The sequence below is a fragment of the Eschscholzia californica genome, unplaced genomic scaffold (assembly GCF_041429995.1).
Source record: "Eschscholzia californica isolate CP2 unplaced genomic scaffold, dmEscCali1.0.p SCAF_5, whole genome shotgun sequence".
NCBI lineage: Eukaryota > Viridiplantae > Streptophyta > Magnoliopsida > Ranunculales > Papaveraceae > Eschscholzia > Eschscholzia californica.
Genome location: NW_028238472.1, coordinates 8,527,895 through 8,540,303, shown reverse-complemented (window position 1 = coordinate 8,540,303; position 12,409 = coordinate 8,527,895).

Below are 12,409 nucleotides of genomic sequence, written 5' to 3'. Positions count from 1 at the left end.
AAGAAAAGGATTTCCCAAAATAACATCATGAGAAAGATTCTTTACCATTATAAATGGCATTTCTAAACAAATTCCATTATTGCAAACTGCAGTATTTTGTAGCTTGTAATTTACAAGCATTTTTCTACCATCTGCAGCATTTAAAATTTCAGTAGTTTTTGAAAAATATCTGGAGGGTATCAATCCTTCATTGATACAGTTTAAATCTGCTCCAGAGTCTACCATGGCAATTGCAGAGAGAGTATATTCTCTATGAACAATGATTTTAATTTTAATATGCCATTTATGGGTAATAACCCTATCTAACATATTAACATATGTTAAAGATTCATCCTTCGAAGATCCTTCGTCTTTTGAAGATTTATCTTTAACAGATGTTAAAGTATTTAATTTTTCCTTTAAGGAATTCCATTCTTCTTCATCTGACTCATGATCAGAATCAGGCTCAGAAAGAATAGATTTATCCTTTTTAATTTCAAGAGAAGTTACTCTAGATTTAAGAGTATTAATTTCTCTTTTGAGAATTTTGACTTCATGCAGTAATTCATTAATGCGAGAAGATTCTCCCGGAGTTTCTTCTTTTGATGTTGAAGCCTTAGCTCTTTGTAAAATTTCTTTTAGACTATAAGTCTCTGGTTCTTCAAATTTTAACCTTTTGTCACCTTTCTTTCCATTGTAATCTTCTAAATATTTTTGAAGCATTTGTCTTTTAACAATGGGATCAGAAAGTTGATCAATAAGGTCAAGGATGAAATTATCCTCTTTTGTTAAAGGAAATAGACCATTTGCCTGACATAAGGCTTTGTAGTAATCACAATTTCCCTCACAAGAGTCATCCTCAGATTCTTCTGTTTGATCAACAGATCCTTCTGACGATGATTCTTCCTCAGGATTATCTTCTGCAATAGCAGCTACTCTAAAATTTTTTCCTTCTTCATTAAGAAGTAATTTTTCAAGTGACCTCTTAAGGCCTTCATCAATATTCAGACTATTGATTTTCTTTTTCATTCTACACTTATTAGCGTAGTGGCCAGGTTTCTGGCATTTCCAGCAGACCGGGATAGTTTTTTGCCGAGAATTATTCTCGGGTTCAGACTGCCTTTTCTTCCCTCTAAAAATTTTTTTCCTTTTTTGTTTAGGAAAATACTTTTGCTTGGCATGGACCTTATTAGTCCTTTTCCCTCTATTTTCGATAGAGGTTCCAATAGGAGGTAAGCCAATTTGCTCACAAAAGTCCCCTATAATTCTTTTGCCAAGGACTTTCTCCTTTTGGATTTGTCTATGTAATTTTATTTCATTGCATAAATTAATGCCTTCAGCAACCACTTCCGAGGATAAATCCCCATAAGTGTATTCGGAATAAGGAATAATTCCATTGTGTCTTTGCTTAATACGATTGCGTATTTTTTCCGCAAAGAAATGAGGTAGTCCTGATAAGAACTTTTCTTTCCAAAAATCATTTTGACTATCATGTCTGGTGAAGACCTTCGAAAAGAATACGTCTTTATACCATCTGAACTGAGATAAGTTCTGACATTTTAAATTCATTAGTTGCTCTTGAGATCTGTCAATGAGCAATGATGTAGTGCCAATAAAATGTTTTGCTATAGTATACAAAAGTGTATTGACACAATCTGTAACTTGTACAGGCTGATTTTCTCTAACTTCTGTTTTAATAGCCTGTGAAATATGTATTTTGGCTTCTTCAGGAAGGTAGAAATCCCACCATCCTTTCAATTGACCAGTAAATCCTTGAGTTAAGGCTTTGGCAATATTTTGATCAGAATTACCATGTGTTTTACAAGCAGTTGCATACATAGTCATGTAGTGCAATACCGTTTGTATTTGGTATTCTGACATGCCATCTATATTCCATTCATTAATGGATTTTCCATCAAATTGAACAGTCATGAATTCATCATGTTGTTCTAATTGGAGATCTACAGGTGTAGGCCTATGATAATAGGGCTTTGCAGGAATATTATAAGCCATTTTCTTCTTGTATGAAGATGCAAGCTTATTTACTTGAAATTGATTTTCATTATTTTTTTGTTCTGATAAGAACATATTTTCCAGAAGATTGATTTTATCTTCTGTTTTTGAAGAATTTTCTGCTTCATCATAAGAAGCATCAGAATTATAATCTGACTCATGTGTCTCTAGAGGAGCACATTCATTGTCTTTAATTCCAAGATTTTTTAATCTTTTCATAATCTCATCAACCATTTCGGAATTCTGAGGATCCATCTTGAAATCAAAGTTTTCAGAACTCATTGGTTTGAATAAAACCTTTTCTTCAAAAGTAGTTTCTGAAATTTTAGAAACATTTGAAGCCTTTTCTTGTTTTTCAAAATCAATATTTTTCTCAATTCTATTTAATTGATCCCCCATTGTTTTGAGAGTTAAATTTGTAAAATTGTTTTGTTCAACAACAGCCTCAATGTTGTCGCTTTTCCTGTAAGGAGTTGCAACAACTTCTTCGTTGTTGATTCTTATTGCTAATTGGGTTTCCGGGGGATGAACACTCCTAAAAACTTTTCCATTTTTAGCAATAAAATTCTTATAAGAAGCTTCAAGAGAAAATATGAAATCTTGATCCTCGAAGTCAGGAAATTTTTCATAAGCACGTTCCATAAAATTGAAGAAATCAATAACTTCTCCATTTTTTATTAAAAATCTTTTATAGCGAGAAAACCATTTTTCATGACTCTTAGAGTCTTTAGCAAGGGAAAACCATTTTCTCTTTAATTTGTTTTCTTTGGAATAAAATAATTCTTTTGGAAGTCCCCTAAAAGGAAATTTAAATTTGAATTTTTCTTCTTCATGGATCGTTATAGGCGAAAGGCTATAATAACCCATATCAGAAGGAGTGGGGGATGTTCTTTCACTATTAATTTCAGAAGTGGGTAAATTAACCCTATATTCAGGTTGGTTTACTCCGTCAGAGGTAAATTTTGTTCCAGAAATTTTCTCAAAATTAGTTGTTGGAACTGACGAAGTAGAACTTCTACCTGGAATAACTTTGTTGTTTAGGCTTTCCAATTTTAACCTTGCAATTCTCTGATTAGAGAAGACAATTTCAACATCACCGTCAGGGAACTCTTTGATTTCTTCGAGTTCACGGTTATCTTTTTTAACAGGCTCATTAGCCTTTTCAAGTATCCAGTTTTCAGGTAAATTAACCTGATCCCATGTGATCGTTTTTGGGACCTTTAAATTACTTTTTTCTAAATTGGTTATAAACAAAGTAGTAGACCCCTTTTGATCTTGTAAAATATTTTTCATCTTGGGTACTACGGTGTTCATAACTTTATACTGAATCCTGTAAATAAGGATTATGTTTTCAGCTCCTTGCATCATATTAAATCCATCAGATTTAATGTCTAAGCAAAGAGAGTGCATAATTGTGGGGTCGTTTAACGACAGAGTAAAATTTGGAAAACACGAAAAGAATATGGGTCCGTCACAAAGACTAGACTCCACTATTCCAAGTAGTGAATCATGAAATTTATTGTGTCTTTTATCACGTACACAAATAATTGCGGACGTGTTTAAACCTAAACGGGTAGCAGGTTTCAAACCTACTTGAATTAACCCAATATGCAAGAATTTATATTGTTGTTGTCTATGTTTATCAATTAAATTTTTTGACAACAATTGGAATGAGTTGTAACCCTCAGTTAAGGGTATAGCCTCTTCTACCGTCTTTACGATATAGTCGGAGGTAAATTCAAAAGTTCCTTTCTGTTTATAAACAGAACTTTGAACTGGTAAATTCCAGTTTTGTAAGGATTTTTCGAAATTTTCTTTTATCAAAATTTCTTTATTATGGCTACTATTAGCCTTATCTTGTCTTTTAGACATAGCTCTAGTTAGCCCAAGCATATTTGCCTGATCACTGTCAACGCTTTAATGCCAATCCCTTAAAATGCCCTCACCGGCTACACGGGACTTCCAGGCGACGCGACTTAGGGTGAAAACCCGGGTTTCACAGGACAAAAATGCTTTAGTTCACCAAAGTTAAGCTTCAAGACTTAATAAGTATCAGAGCCAAGTGCGTAGGGAGGTATGTAGTCATTTATGTTTTTGTTTTTGTTTAGTGTATATCATAGTTTTAATTTCTTTTAGTTTATGTTTTAATTTCTTTTAGTTTCATTTATATTTTTGTTCTTATCTTTGTTTAAGTTGTTATTTAATTAAATTTCTTTAAACACTACTATACTTATTAAGTCTTGAAGCTTAACTTTGGTGAACTAAAGCATTTTTGTCCTGTGAAACCCGGGTTTTCACCCTAAGTCGCGTCGCCTGGAAGTCCCGTGTAGCCGGTGAGGGCATTTTAAGGGATTGGCATTAAAGCGTTGACAGTGATCAGGCAAATATGCTTGGGCTAACTAGAGCTATGTCTAAAAGACAAGATAAGGCTAATAGTAGCCATAATAAAGAAATTTTGATAAAAGAAAATTTCGAAAAATCCTTACAAAACTGGAATTTACCAGTTCAAAGTTCTGTTTATAAACAGAAAGGAACTTTTGAATTTACCTCCGACTATATCGTAAAGACGGTAGAAGAGGCTATACCCTTAACTGAGGGTTACAACTCATTCCAATTGTTGTCAAAAAATTTAATTGATAAACATAGACAACAACAATATAAATTCTTGCATATTGGGTTAATTCAAGTAGGTTTGAAACCTGCTACCCGTTTAGGTTTAAACACGTCCGCAATTATTTGTGTACGTGATAAAAGACACAATAAATTTCATGATTCACTACTTGGAATAGTGGAGTCTAGTCTTTGTGACGGACCCATATTCTTTTCGTGTTTTCCAAATTTTACTCTGTCGTTAAACGACCCCACAATTATGCACTCTCTTTGCTTAGACATTAAATCTGATGGATTTAATATGATGCAAGGAGCTGAAAACATAATCCTTATTTACAGGATTCAGTATAAAGTTATGAACACCGTAGTACCCAAGATGAAAAATATTTTACAAGATCAAAAGGGGTCTACTACTTTGTTTATAACCAATTTAGAAAAAAGTAATTTAAAGGTCCCAAAAACGATCACATGGGATCAGGTTAATTTACCTGAAAACTGGATACTTGAAAAGGCTAATGAGCCTGTTAAAAAAGATAACCGTGAACTCGAAGAAATCAAAGAGTTCCCTGACGGTGATGTTGAAATTGTCTTCTCTAATCAGAGAATTGCAAGGTTAAAATTGGAAAGCCTAAACAACAAAGTTATTCCAGGTAGAAGTTCTACTTCGTCAGTTCCAACAACTAATTTTGAGAAAATTTCTGGAACAAAATTTACCTCTGACGGAGTAAACCAACCTGAATATAGGGTTAATTTACCCACTTCTGAAATTAATAGTGAAAGAACATCCCCCACTCCTTCTGATATGGGTTATTATAGCCTTTCGCCTATAACGATCCATGAAGAAGAAAAATTCAAATTTAAATTTCCTTTTAGGGGACTTCCAAAAGAATTATTTTATTCCAAAGAAAACAAATTAAAGAGAAAATGGTTTTCCCTTGCTAAAGACTCTAAGAGTCATGAAAAATGGTTTTCTCGCTATAAAAGATTTTTAATAAAAAATGGAGAAGTTATTGATTTCTTCAATTTTATGGAACGTGCTTATGAAAAATTTCCTGACTTCGAGGATCAAGATTTCATATTTTCTCTTGAAGCTTCTTATAAGAATTTTATTGCTAAAAATGGAAAAGTTTTTAGGAGTGTTCATCCCCCGGAAACCCAATTAGCAATAAGAATCAACAACGAAGAAGTTGTTGCAACTCCTTACAGGAAAAGCGACAACATTGAGGCTGTTGTTGAACAAAACAATTTTACAAATTTAACTCTCAAAACAATGGGAGATCAATTAAATAGAATTGAGAAAAATATTGATTTTGAAAAACAAGAAAAGGCTTCAAATGTTTCTAAAATTTCAGAAACTACTTTTGAAGAAAAGGTTTTATTCAAACCAATGAGTTCTGAAAACTTTGATTTCAAGATGGATCCTCAGAATTCCGAAATGGTTGATGAGATTATGAAAAGATTAAAAAATCTTGGAATTAAAGACAATGAATGTGCTCCTCTAGAGACACATGAGTCAGATTATAATTCTGATGCTTCTTATGATGAAGCAGAAAATTCTTCAAAAACAGAAGATAAAATCAATCTTCTGGAAAATATGTTCTTATCAGAACAAAAAAATAATGAAAATCAATTTCAAGTAAATAAGCTTGCATCTTCATACAAGAAGAAAATGGCTTATAATATTCCTGCAAAGCCCTATTATCATAGGCCTACACCTGTAGATCTCCAATTAGAACAACATGATGAATTCATGACTGTTCAATTTGATGGAAAATCCATTAATGAATGGAATATAGATGGCATGTCAGAATACCAAATACAAACGGTATTGCACTACATGACTATGTATGCAACTGCTTGTAAAACACATGGTAATTCTGATCAAAATATTGCCAAAGCCTTAACTCAAGGATTTACTGGTCAATTGAAAGGATGGTGGGATTTCTACCTTCCTGAAGAAGCCAAAATACATATTTCACAGGCTATTAAAACAGAAGTTAGAGAAAATCAGCCTGTACAAGTTACAGATTGTGTCAATACACTTTTGTATACTATAGCAAAACATTTTATTGGCACTACATCATTGCTCATTGACAGATCTCAAGAGCAACTAATGAATTTAAAATGTCAGAACTTATCTCAGTTCAAATGGTATAAAGACGTATTCTTTTCGAAGGTCTTCACCAGACATGATAGTCAAAATGATTTTTGGAAAGAAAAGTTCTTATCAGGACTACCTCATTTCTTTGCGGAAAAAATACGCAATCGTATTAAGCAAAGACACAATGGAATTATTCCTTATTCCGAATACACTTATGGGGATTTATCCTCGGAAGTGGTTGCTGAAGGCATTAATTTATGCAATGAAATAAAATTACATAGACAAATCCAAAAGGAGAAAGTCCTTGGCAAAAGAATTATAGGGGACTTTTGTGAGCAAATTGGCTTACCTCCTATTGGAACCTCTATCGAAAATAGAGGGAAAAGGACTAATAAGGTCCATGCCAAGCAAAAGTATTTTCCTAAACAAAAAAGGAAAAAAATTTTTAGAGGGAAGAAAAGGCAGTCTGAACCCGAGAATAATTCTCGGCAAAAAACTATCCCGGTCTGCTGGAAATGCCAGAAACCTGGCCACTACGCTAATAAGTGTAGAATGAAAAAGAAAATCAATAGTCTGAATATTGATGAAGGCCTTAAGAGGTCACTTGAAAAATTACTTCTTAATGAAGAAGGAAAAAATTTTAGAGTAGCTGCTATTGCAGAAGATAATCCTGAGGAAGAATCATCGTCAGAAGGATCTGTTGATCAAACAGAAGAATCTGAGGATGACTCTTGTGAGGGAAATTGTGATTACTACAAAGCCTTATGTCAGGCAAATGGTCTATTTCCTTTAACAAAAGAGGATAATTTCATCCTTGACCTTATTGATCAACTTTCTGATCCCATTGTTAAAAGACAAATGCTTCAAAAATATTTAGAAGATTACAATGGAAAGAAAGGTGACAAAAGGTTAAAATTTGAAGAACCAGAGACTTATAGTCTAAAAGAAATTTTACAAAGAGCTAAGGCTTCAACATCAAAAGAAGAAACTCCGGGAGAATCTTCTCGCATTAATGAATTACTGCATGAAGTCAAAATTCTCAAAAGAGAAATTAATACTCTTAAATCTAGAGTAACTTCTCTTGAAATTAAAAAGGATAAATCTATTCTTTCTGAGCCTGATTCTGATCATGAGTCAGATGAAGAAGAATGGAATTCCTTAAAGGAAAAATTAAATACTTTAACATCTGTTAAAGATAAATCTTCAAAAGACGAAGGATCTTCGAAGGATGAATCTTTAACATATGTTAATATGTTAGATAGGGTTATTACCCATAAATGGCATATTAAAATTAAAATCATTGTTCATAGAGAATATACTCTCTCTGCAATTGCCATGGTAGACTCTGGAGCAGATTTAAACTGTATCAATGAAGGATTGATACCCTCCAGATATTTTTCAAAAACTACTGAAATTTTAAATGCTGCAGATGGTAGAAAAATGCTTGTAAATTACAAGCTACAAAATACTGCAGTTTGCAATAATGGAATTTGTTTAGAAATGCCATTTATAATGGTAAAGAATCTTTCTCATGATGTTATTTTGGGAAATCCTTTTCTTCACATGTTATATCCCATTAAAAGCATTAGTGAGAAAGGTATAACAAGTTCTATTAATTCTCAGGAAATTACATTTAATTTCGTTACTAAACCTCGTTATCACGAGATTGATTTGTTACAAAAGAAAATTCAAAGAAAAGAGAATTTTCTTAACTCCTTATCTCAGGAGATCAGTTACATGAAAATTACTGAAAAAATCAAACATCCTTTAATTCAAAGGAAAATAAATGATCTTTATGATCTTATTGTCAAAACAATATGTTCTGATATCCCCAATGCCTTCTGGGAAAGAAAGAAACATATTGTTAGTCTGCCTTATGAGCCAGACTTCAATGAAAGGCAAATTCCCACTAAGGCTAGACCTATTGCTATGGGACCTCGCCATTTGGAAATTTGCAAAAAAGAGATTGATGAGTTATTACTCAAAGGTTTAATTAGAAAATCATACAGCCCTTGGAGTTGTCCTGCATTTTATGTTGAAAATGCTGCTGAACTTGAAAGAGGTGTTCCTAGGCTTGTAATTAATTACAAACCTCTGAACAAAGCTCTTAGATGGATAAGGTATCCAATCCCTAATAAAAGGGACTTATTAAATCGGCTGTTTTCAGCCAAAGTTATGTCCAAATTTGACATGAAATCTGGGTTTTGGCAAATTCAGATTAATGAAAAGGATAGATACAAAACTGCATTCACGGTTCCATTTGGCCATTATGAGTGGAACGTAATGCCTTTTGGGCTTAAGAATGCCCCATCAGAATTTCAAAATATAATGAATGACATTTTCAGTCCTTATACGTCATTCTGTATTGTTTATATCGATGATGTTCTAGTGTTTTCTGAAAATATAGATAAACACTTTAAACATCTTCAAGCATTTATTAATGCTGTCAAACATGCTGGTTTAGTTGTGTCAGCAAAAAAGATCAAATTATTTCAAACAGAAATAAGATTTCTTGGCCATACCATCAAAGAAGGGACTATTTTCCCTATTGATAGAGCTATTACTTTTGCGGATAAATTTCCAGATGAAATTAAAGAAAAAACTCAATTGCAAAGGTTTTTAGGAAGTCTTAATTATATTTCTGACTTCTATAAGAACTTAGCAATTGATGCTAAGCCTTTATTTGACAGGCTTAAGAAAAATCCTCCTGATTGGACTAATGTTCATACAGAAGCAGTCCAAAAGATAAAATTAAAGATTAAGGAAATCCCTTGTCTTGCCATTGCTAATCCAGAAGCTTTTAAAATTGTTGAAACTGATGCTTCAGAATTAGGCTATGGTGGAATCCTTAAACAAAGGATTAATAACAAAGAAACCCTAGTAAGATTTACTTCTGGGATATGGCAAGGGCCAAGGAAAAATTATTCCACAATTAAAAAAGAAATCCTTTCTATAGTTCTGTGTATACAAAAATTTGAAAGTGATTTATTAAACCAAAAATTTTTGGTTAGGGTTGATTGTAAATCAGCCAAAGATGTTTTAGAAAAAGATGTTAAAAATATAGCATCAAAACAAATTTTTGCTAGATGGCAGGGCATATTGTCTGTGTTTGATTTTGACATTGAATTTATCAAAGGAAGTAGTAATTCACTACCTGATTTCTTAACTCGTGAATTTTTGCAGGATCATGAGTAAAAAGCCTGATAATGGCAAAGGGAAAGCTAAATTTGCAGTTTCTCCCTCAAGCGCAAGTTCTCAGTCTTATAAGACTATGATTGTTAAAACAACGGAACAGCTTAAAGCTGAAGCCTTAAAGGCGACTCCTAAGGAGCTAAAATTAAGAGAAGATGCTTATTCAGCAGCAATTCAGTCTAATCAGACTAACGAATATATCTATCCATATATTCCTTACACTACTTTATGGATAGCACCTATTGAGCTAAAATACGCTCATCTTTCTCCAGCTGAAGCTTCATCCTTTTATCTTAGGGAATCAGCGGACCCATTCCTTTATCCTAAGGAATACAATTTTTACTGCGCAATCCTGCAAGTGACTCAATCCGTGGAATTTGATTCTGTCACAAGGTCAGGCACAGAATGGGCTTATTCTAAAGCCTTTATCAAGAAAGTTGTTACCCCTGAAATTTGGCAGGGTGATTTATTTAAATATCATGAAATACCCAGAGCTGGGAGAAGAGAGTTGGACAAATATTGGTTTAACTACTTCGACTACATAAAAGCCTGGGAAGGGGCCTTCTGTTATGAGAACAGATTAAAGAAACACAGTTGGTTCCTCCAATTTCGTGATTTCAATACCACTAATCTTCCACAGTGGTTTATCAAATGGTTTTACACTTGGGGATCACACCCCATAATTTTCCCTGACAAAGTCAGGAGTATATTTGATGATTTTATTAAATCCAACCCATCACTAAAAAATCCAGAGCTTATCTTTGCAGCTCATTATCAGGTTCCGTGGATAGTTAAATGGGACGTTATTATTGCAAATTGTCCTATTAAAAAATTTGAAATAACTGTCTCTCATGTCCCTTATTTGGGAAGAAGAATTCTCATTAAATGGTGGGATAAATTCGAATTCTTTAAGGATTCGATATTTTCGGTAAAGGGAATTATTTCATTTGAACCAGCACCCCCTCCAAAGGCTCCTAAAAAGGATGTTTCGGATCTTCTTAAAGAACTGCTCGCTTCTTCTTCAAAGTCAGACCTAAAGAAGCAGTTAAGGGAAATTTTATGCGACTCATCTGATGAAGATGACAACACTGAAGATGATGACTCTATGCAAGACTCCCAGGACCCATTTGCATAGAAGTCTAAATCTCAATCATGATCGCTTTTATTAAAGTGAAGCATTTTGTCTAAAGAAGAATATTATTATATTCACACTTTAAGGTGTCGGCATAAAATGCCAGTTATCTTTGGTAGAGAATCGTGCTTTAGCAGTACTAATAACCTGGCGATGGGGCCCAATGAGCACCCGGGGTTACTGTTACCAGCAATAATGCGATTCCTTTACTGTTACCAGCAATGATGCGAATCCTTTACTTTATTAAAAGCAATTGTAATACGTCATTGCTTATGTATTTGGTTTTGTTGTTTTGTAAGTGCTCCATCTATATAAGGAGACTTAGTTTATTTGTAAGAGTACCTTGCAATTTACCTTGTAACCTTGTAATCTTGTAAGAACAATAAGAATAAAATTTCTTCTTTCCATATTTCTCCACTCACTTCCTCCACTAACTATTTCTTCTTCCACTAATTCCCATCTTCATTCTTCCACTAACTTCCTTTCTTCCATGATCCTGCAACGAATGGTATTTTTTTTAACCTCCATTGTGCAGGTTCCAATTTTTTATGCTTTTTTTTTCTTTGTTGAGGAAGTTTTTACGCCACTTGAGCCGTTCCAAATGTTTGGGTCGGCCTTCGCATCTAATAGTAATTTTGAGTCTAAAATTTTGTTTTCCTGAGCTATTTGTTCAAAGATGAAAAACGCACCTATTGAAGAAAGCTGAGATACAAATAAAATTGACATATGATTTGTTTTATTTATTTATTTTTCTAACCTCTATTACGAAGGCTCCAATTTTTTATGGTGCTTCAGCCGCTCCAAATGTTTGGGTCGGCCCTCACATTTAGTAATAATTTTGAGTCCAAAATTTTGTTTTCCTGAACTATTGTTCAAAGATGAAAACACGCCTATTGAAGAAAGCGAGGTACAAATAAAATTGACATATGATTTATTTTGGTTCACTCAATTTCCGTTTTGGAACATTTTTCTTTATAAAATAAAATTAGAGAAATAAAAAACTCTTTTAGAGGGATATTTTGATGAGTGGTTGAGGAAAGAGATACTTCTTATTTTATTTTATGGTCGTCGGTCTAGATATTTCTTATTGTGTTTTATGGTCGTCGGTTTAGATATTTGTTACTTCATCTTATGGTCGTCGGTCTAGATATTTCTTACTTTATGGTTGCCGGTAGAGATACTGTTACTATTCTCAATTGGGATGATAAAGACGGCCTTGGAATTCCTTCAACCACAGCTGATTGAGTATGCATGGTTAAAATTGTCTGAATAACAATTAACATAATAAAAAGTTAAAAATATTCAACATATCTAAGATATAGGAACAAAAAGTTTTTTTTTTTTTTTTGAGAATTCGACTACGGTCTACGTTAGACGTTACA